Source organism: Eucalyptus grandis, chromosome 1, assembly GCF_016545825.1.
Source record: "Eucalyptus grandis isolate ANBG69807.140 chromosome 1, ASM1654582v1, whole genome shotgun sequence".
Classification (NCBI taxonomy): Eukaryota; Viridiplantae; Streptophyta; class Magnoliopsida; order Myrtales; family Myrtaceae; genus Eucalyptus; species Eucalyptus grandis.
In genome coordinates this window covers 28,910,605-28,918,429 of record NC_052612.1, presented here as the reverse complement: position 1 = coordinate 28,918,429, position 7,825 = coordinate 28,910,605, and the positions used below count along the sequence as shown (strand labels likewise).

Below are 7,825 nucleotides of genomic sequence, written 5' to 3'. Positions count from 1 at the left end.
TGATTTTTTCCCACTAAACTTGGTCATCTCGCCATATCAAACTCTAGGCAAGACGGATACATCTAAGGAAAATTCTCAACAGAGATAGAAAATTACTCTATATATATCAAAGTGAGATAATGTTTTGAGGGGTAAAAGCCCAATATTTGAGGTCGATACATTTGATTATGAGGCAGGGAGAATTTAAACAACCCTAATGCCAATAAAGAAGATTGATGATGTGAAAAATGGTTAATTTGGCATTGCTTCTTCCTTTGGTTGGTAGAGTTGGATTTCTCTTCGATTCGGCGGTTGTATAGGCCCAGCATTCTCTTCTGCATGCTGCAATTTAAATTTGTCATCAGATGTCAATACCTCTCCAAAAAAGGACAATATCTTCCTCCAACCCGTTTCTAATTAGTGAGTTACAGCCACACATATCATCCACTTGCAAATTTAATCAGAATTAAATATTGGTGAGCTCCATTTGTTGATCATGATTTGAGGACAGCATGACCCTTTCAAAAATGATGAGTTAATGCTCAATTCTAACTCATACTATTTTTGCTTTTCCATTGCCCTAACCAAAAAGGTTTCATTGCCATGTCTAACCTAACCCAGATTAACTAAGCAAGTTTACCCTTATTTTATAGATTATCTATAAATAATTTACAAATACTAATTACTCACTTGATTCCGCGACTTGCAATTTCTGTGACAATTGCAACTTAGAGTTAGGCAAGCATGATGGACCACTAGATTCATGTAACCAAGAAATTAGTGTGCTTACATCATGAACAGCCTCTCTGAGCAACTTGATTTGGTCCTTTGATACAGTGCCTATTTGTTGGATTATCAAAGGCCAGGGTTAAGCAAGTTAAAACCCTTGGTTGACAGACCACGGAAGAACATAAAAATTTACTGGTAGAAAGTGTGTTTTTTGGGCTTGTATTACCGGCTTGTTGACAATCCACATGACACCTTCTGTGCAAGGAGGGGCGGTAAGAGAGCCCATGTGTGTCAAGTAACTCTTGCCATCCATCTTGATCTCTGTTGGATCAATCATGCCCATCTGTCTCTCGCCCTTTTGGTCAACCATGGACCGTAGATTCTCCATTAACTGAAATACCAATTGACCACACATCCCTCACAATTGAAGGCATCTGATTTTGCACTAAGACATTAAGAAATAGGTGATTCTAGGTATGCTAAAATGATCCTAAAATTGATTTACTAAGAATTAGTGTCAGACTGCAAGCGAATAAGTTTGCCACTAAGTGCTTACCTTGAACTACACACCGCTTTTGTGAGTCGACTTTTGCGAACTAGTCCCAATAAATTTAGTATTACTTTGGTAAAATTACTCGCAAATTAATGAAAGCAATAACTTATGATATGAAATATTTGGAGAAAATGACATCACAAGTGACGTATGGAAGCTTGAGCTAAATCTTGGCAGTTACTCAAGATTCTCTATTGATGGTAATTATTTTGGTTCCATGACTTTTTAATGGATTACTTGAGCGTCATAAAATTCAAGTGATTGAATTTTCTAGTGAAATACCTAGCCAGTGCTTGGAAAATCTATTTTTTTATTCTTTAAGAATTTAAACAAATATGCTTAAGATCCTCATTAATATGAACAGCATAATCAATATTTTCTAATTTTATTTTTGAGATTTCAAAGATGAAACGAAATAATGAAAAGCAGAAAATGTATGGGATCAAAAAGAGGCGACGACATACAATGCCCGCATGAAGAAGTTACCTTGGAAAGGAAAGCATCTGGCTGGCTAGTCTCGTAGAGGAGCCCAACGACAGCAATCTTGTTCTCAACGTCTGAATCTGTGCTTACATGAACTATGTGCAGCTCTAATTCATACCTAAAATATGCACATACCCAAAAAAATTGTTTAATATACGGCACCTAATGATGTCGAATGCCGATGATGCCTGATGGAGACTTGTGTGGATTCATTACGTTGCATATCCAATGTTTTTGGAGAGAGAGAGAGAGAGAGAGAGAGAGAGAGAGAGAGAGAGAGCCTTCTGCCGTTGATGGTATGCTCAGAAGGGGAATGCCAGTGAAATTGCTGTAGAAAATATTGAGTGCCATTAATTTTAATTTATCCCACACTGCCCACGTCCCATTGAAGCTGCACTCAATCACACGTACAAATTATTATTAGTTGTCTAATCTTGAATGGGTGTTTACTTTGGCATTTGACTTTTGGCTTCTGTTGTTTTAACTTCAGAAGATGGGATCTTTCTTTCCAACAAAGTCTCGAAGACGTACACAATGGCTTTTAAGCCCGTCCAAACTTTTTTGCCATTGAAAAGCCATCCCGAACTGCACAATCCAACCTTAAAAGTTCAGTAAATTATACGGTGTTACTTTAAACAAGATTTACGTCATGATTTAAGCCAAGTAGGGGTCAAAGTAATGTCACGGATCAAAAGAACATATAGACAAATCAATACATTCGATGTGTAGGGACATTAGACAAAGTTTCTTCACTAAATGGTAAATACATGCGACAACGTTTTATTAGGCTCTTGAACAAGCACTTTTTTTTCCTGATAAAAAAAAAAATAAGCACTTTTTTCAATTTCAGACACCCATTTGAAATTTGCAAGATCCGCGCACTACTTCCTAAATCCTACATATTAAATCAATTTTTTATCAGATGGAGTTTGGCATAATCTCATCTTAATGTTTAAATTTGAAATTAGACTTCGGCTTCAACTGAATTATCCAAATTTTGGTATAAAATTATGCTTTTAAATTATTATCTGAAAGCAATCTCATTTTTTTTTTAAAGAAATGTTATTTTTGGTTGGGTTGGCCAAGCCATACGTGCTTTGAACCAAAAGAATCTCCCCATAAACCAATCTAAACAGAGAGAGAGAGAGAGAGAGAGAGAGAGAGAGAGAGGGGAGGAGGGGGAGGGAGCAGGAAGGTCTTGCTTTTTCCTAATAAATCAGAGAGAGAGAGAGAGAAAAGTAGGAAGGTCTTGCTTTTCCTAATAAACCATCCTTCATGTTTTGTCTGCTAACCCTAATGAATATATTTGGACATAGGAAGAGCCTGACTTAGATGTGAAAATAACTTACAAAAATGTCGCGGCCTCTGTTCTTGAGGGTCGCATCACTAGACTTGTAGCTCCTCTCTATCTCTCCCGGCTTCGGAATCACCTCCACTCTCTAGCTTGACAGGTTGATCGGCGACTGCATTTCACCTTTAAGTAAAGGTAACATTAATATTAAGTCAAAAGATGGTGCTAATGTTACTATTGTAGACGGTTACTTTGTGCTAGGACTTTTTTCAAAGCTTGTTAAGTTTTGGGAAACTTTTCGAAAGAGACCACAAAGTCCACATTGAAAATGGAGTTTGCACCATCATGGGTGTAAACAATAAGTTGATCATGACGATGCAGATTGTGACATCCCAAATTTTTAGTCATGTTTTCTACTGAATAAATCAGGCATTTCATCGACACGCCTGTAGGGCTATTCTCAGAGCTGATTACTCTCGAGATAACTAGACTATTCATGGAAGTTATTAAGGAATTTTAAGGCAATAGACTTGAGAATTCGACTAGGAATCGACTTCTCGATCGTGCTCATCTTTAGAGGCCATAACAGTACAGTTAAAAATTGATTTGAGATCGAGATAGGTCTGTTCAATTGAGATGTATGGCTAATCGTGGGTAACACCACTAAATTGGAAAATTCTCATCAGCCCAGCACTAAGACTAATTCTTACGTCGTTTTGGTACCCGTGTGCGTATTTGAATCCTCGAGATTTTCACGACAACCAAGAGTCGCCAATGTGTTGAGTGGGTTCATTATGGCTCGAAAAAAATTGACCATAGGTTAATTGCAATAAAAATTTCTGAAAACTACCCGGTAGCCTAGGTCACGCTAAAAACGAGCCGAATGAAAATTAACCACGAATTCAAGTCCGATTTCAGAAATTGAAGATCCTGTTATGTCATAATAAATTATGGGAACGTCGACTCAATCTCATAAGATTTTTCTGCAACCCAAGACTTTTTGGGAAAAAGTCAACATAGGAATGTTTATGTGCGAGAATAAGTCGGGGATCGGTTATGGTCGCAAAATTAGGATGCAAGATGGATCCATTGATGAGGAAAATTATCACTTTGATAATTGAGGTACCAATTGAAATTGTAAAAGCCATATGGGATTGAATGAAAGAGGAAATCAAGACCAATTGAAGCCATGTCCTCAAAATTCGTGTGCCCCCTTCCCCCTAGTCATTTTGGACCATGGCTTAGCCTTGGTGGCCTAATGGAGGCCAAGGGAGTATGCATGGCCTAGGATGGTCAAAGGAGGCAAGTATGAGGAAGATAAGGGCAAGTGGAGCCCTTTGGTCCCCCTCATCTCTATCCTCTCTCCCTCACCTCAACTGGCAACTTCTTCTCTCCCCCTCCTCTCCAATTTCAAACAACCAACAGCAAGAAGGACCACCGAAATAGCCAGCAAGCCGCCGGTTGCGTCGCTGCCTCACCACTCGCTACCCCGCACCGACCGGTTGCTGCTCTACCTCAACCGTGCAAATCACACCGTCCCAGCCTTCTGTCATGTGTCCCAGCAATCCCTCCGAGCAACCCAAGCCACCGCTAGAGCTCCCATCACCGCCAGTTTGCCCTGGTTTGGCCTCCGCAACTCATCCTAGTCCATTGCTGCCTCAACCAACACCAAACCAGCTTTAATTTATTCTATTTTGCAACTAGATTAGAGAAGAATTTTGTGGGTTTCCAATAGGATTCTAGGCTTGATCTGAGGTGGTTCTAAGCCTCAAAACCTAGGCCCACCTTTGGAAAAGTTCATCCCTGTCGTGTTCCCGACGTTTCGATCTAAACGGATTGTTAGACAAGTGAGTTTTACTTACTAATCCTCACTTAGTAGGCTAATGATGCTTAGAGGTTGATTAGATTTAATTAAGTGCAATTAGGTGGATAGATTAGATTAGAATAATTAAATTAGAGATTTATGGATGCATGTTAGACAATTGATTAGTGTACTTAGCAAGTAGACAAGTCCTATTATTCATTGAACAAGTCTTGGTAATTTCCCGGACTCGTCTCGACTTCTAATTAGGCATTACGGGCCTAAATTGGATTTATTGCTATTTAATAATTAATTTTTGTGATTATTTAATTATTTATTTATTTTCTGGAAATTAGACCAGGATGGCCGGCAACTAAAATTTTGTGCTAATCACGGTGGTGATCTGTTTATTTAACGAGTACTGATTGCGCAAATTGAGTGAAATTGTGTGGATGAGTATTTTACTTTAAAATTGTTTAATTTTGGCAAGTAAATGAGAAATTGATTTCATTGTATCATGTCAGATCGATGACTAAGGATGTCATCTAGGAGAAAGACATAGTATTGGCTTGATGATTCAATCTGTCGCCTCGAAGAATGCACGTGGTTCGGTGATAAAATATATCGCCTCGGAGAATACACATGGCTTGGTGATTAGATATATATATATATATATATATATATATATATATTACGTCGGAGAATGCACATGACTCGGTGATAAGGGATATTGCCTCGGAGAATGCACATGGCTCGGTGATTGGTTCCATCACCTTGAAGAATGCATGTGGCTCGGTAATAAGGAATATCGCCTCGGAGGATGCACATGGCTCGGTGATTGGTTCTATTAGTTGAGACTGGATAGTAATGGCTAGAATGATCGGGAAATGGTCAAATTGACATGTAATCGACTAGATCGATTGATCGACGTTTCAATCTATTGTGATTGATGGAGTGTCTATTGAACTGTATTGAATTGCAGGTGGAATTTGAGGCTAAGGTAAGTCCTTTGACTCATGTTGTGCATAGGCAATCCTCGTAGTGTATTGGCCTTCTAATCGAGTCTTAAGGGGTAGAACTCGCTAAGATGTTGTCTCATTGGTTATGGTATAACCATTTTAGCCCCCTAGATGGCAACACCTCCACCTCCTCGTCCTCCTATGCACTTTGGTATACCCAAAGAAGTTATCAAGATAGAAACTCACTTCCCGATTCACCCTCATCCGAAAGGATTAGAGTATATTCTGATTAAGTCAACCGTCTGCGTTGATGTGGGTAAAGACACCCTGAGGCCCCACGAGTATCGGTCGTGGTATCATGAGTATCATGATGAGCGAAGGAAGGGTCCCATGCCAGAAGGTGATGTACCTCTGTTCGTTTTAGAGGAAGCGTTCGGGGAAGGAATAATAGATCCCGAGGATGGTGCAGTGACTAATGCTAGAGATCCTAAGCTCGAGAGTGACACCGACTCTCCCAAGCAATCAACACTAGACTCCAGCTAGAGCATGCCAGAATGAGAGGTCGAACAAGAAGTGTACCTAGAAGTGTGACACCCCGAACCCTTCAGAAGTCGCCACAGGCACCAACGTTACTCCTTACTACCTCTCTCTAGAAGAAAGCGTCGTAATTCATACACACATTTTTAAAAAAACAAAAAAAAACAAAATGGTCGCAGCGCGACTCATTAGCGGAAGCAAAATAGAACATCACCATCTCTCCCCCTACCAACCATGATACAAATACACACCACTAATCACCATAATTTTATAGACAAGCCACGACACTTTATTTACATATATTTTCAAGATGGGACTTCTTTTGGGTCGGTACATCAAAAGGAAAAGCCAGGACTCAGCCATGTCCGGCCTAAAACCCCAAAAAGAACCCTCGACCCTCTACATCTCACGTGCACAACCCCCATCATCAGTGTCGGCTGACTATCCCAAAAAGATCCAGCTCCTACTCATCATGCACAGGTCTCACACCCAACCCGGTGCATCAGGCGGTGGCGGCGGCAACATCCCTCGCATCGCTCCATCTCGACGAACATGGACGGATATAAACTCCTAAATGACAGAGCCCCCAGCCAAGCCCACGTCGTACATCACTAGACAACGCACTCGAATAAAAGTCAATCCAGGAATAGAGGGATGGTCTATTTTAGCGCACTCGACCTCTACATCGGATGGTAGACCATAAAATACACCCCGCGTGACGGCAAGGAGCGGCATGCTGCTAATCTGAAATGTTGGTCCCCAAAAGGGGTGAGTACAACCACTCAGCAGGTAAAAGAATCCAATAACAACTCAATGCATCATACAAATCATACATGCATTGCAGGCGTTACTTACCTTGAAGCCATGCGCATACTATCATGCATCATCATATCATATACATGTCCTCATCATCAAGACATCATCACATCACACATGTCATCATCATCATGGCATCGTTATAATCATATTTATGTCATCATCATCACGACATCATCACATTACACATGTCGTCATCATCATGGCATCATTATAATCATATTCATGTCATCATCATCACGACATCATCACATTACACATGTCATCATGCCATATCATATATCATCATCATCAGCATCATCATCATCATCATCATGCATATCATCATGCCATGGGTGATCACCATCATATCACGTCACATATTATCATCATCATCATGCATATCATCATACATATCATCATGCATATCATCATGCCATATCATATATGATCATCATTATCATCATCATGCATATCATCATGCATATTTTAATTTCCACTTTTAACCTCCCATTTGATCACCACATAACCCATTTCTCAAATCATCAATTTTATCATCCCCCCGGGCAAAGACCTCCGAGGCTTCCGGCATTCAGCCATCCCAGGCCACCGGGCATCCGGCCCCCCCACATTCTGGGCATCTCGCATCCCAACTGGCATCACGAGGCATTCCCCTCGGGCAGAAACCTCCGACAGGG

General features: G+C 40.3%; 1 pseudogene; it reads right to left on the bottom strand.

Moving 5' to 3' along the window:
• Nucleotides 1-231: 231 nt before the first annotated feature.
• Nucleotides 232-3,213, bottom strand: LOC104456199 (annotated as a pseudogene).
• Nucleotides 3,214-7,825: the final 4,612 nt, after the last annotated feature.